A 618-nucleotide genomic window follows, 5' to 3' on the forward strand; every position below is an offset into this window, starting at 1 on the left:
TGTCCAGCTGTCGTAGGGAGGGCTGCTGAGAGCGTGGGGCCCTGATGCACTATGAGGATCGGAGTACCTCCTACATGCCCTGGGGCCCACTGAGAGCTTCATCCTCCCCTGCTCACTCACGGGCTCTGCTCTAGCTCAGCTGCCATCCGGCTTCCTGCTCACAGCCTTGCATCTGTGTCCTTCTCTGCAGGCCAAACTGCACCTTTTCTTTCATTCCTATCCTCTTCAGTTAATGAAACTGGACCCCAGCTGCTTCTCATCTCATCCCCCTGAACCAATCCTCCTGGCAAATCTCCTGTCTCCAGGGTAGTCTGTGCACCATAGTGCAATGATTTTTCTTCTCAGTCTGGTCTTGTGACTCCTGGAACCCTTCGCAGACCACAGCTGCAAACAAAATCCTCAACTTATAATCACAGAGTGCTACATAACAGTCATGGGAAATGTCTAGTTTAGGGATGGTGTGTGTCCTGGGATCTTTGCGTTTATATTCAGAAGGACTTGGGAGCTCTAAATATAGGGTTCCTGCAATGGTAAACACCATCAATAGTACTCATACCTATATTACCTTCAGGACTGTAGAACCTTGGAAATAATTACACTTATGATTTGTCTCAGCTG

The sequence above is a fragment of the Gorilla gorilla genome, chromosome 10, assembly GCF_029281585.2.
Source record: "Gorilla gorilla gorilla isolate KB3781 chromosome 10, NHGRI_mGorGor1-v2.1_pri, whole genome shotgun sequence".
In the NCBI taxonomy this organism is placed as follows: domain Eukaryota; kingdom Metazoa; phylum Chordata; class Mammalia; order Primates; family Hominidae; genus Gorilla; species Gorilla gorilla.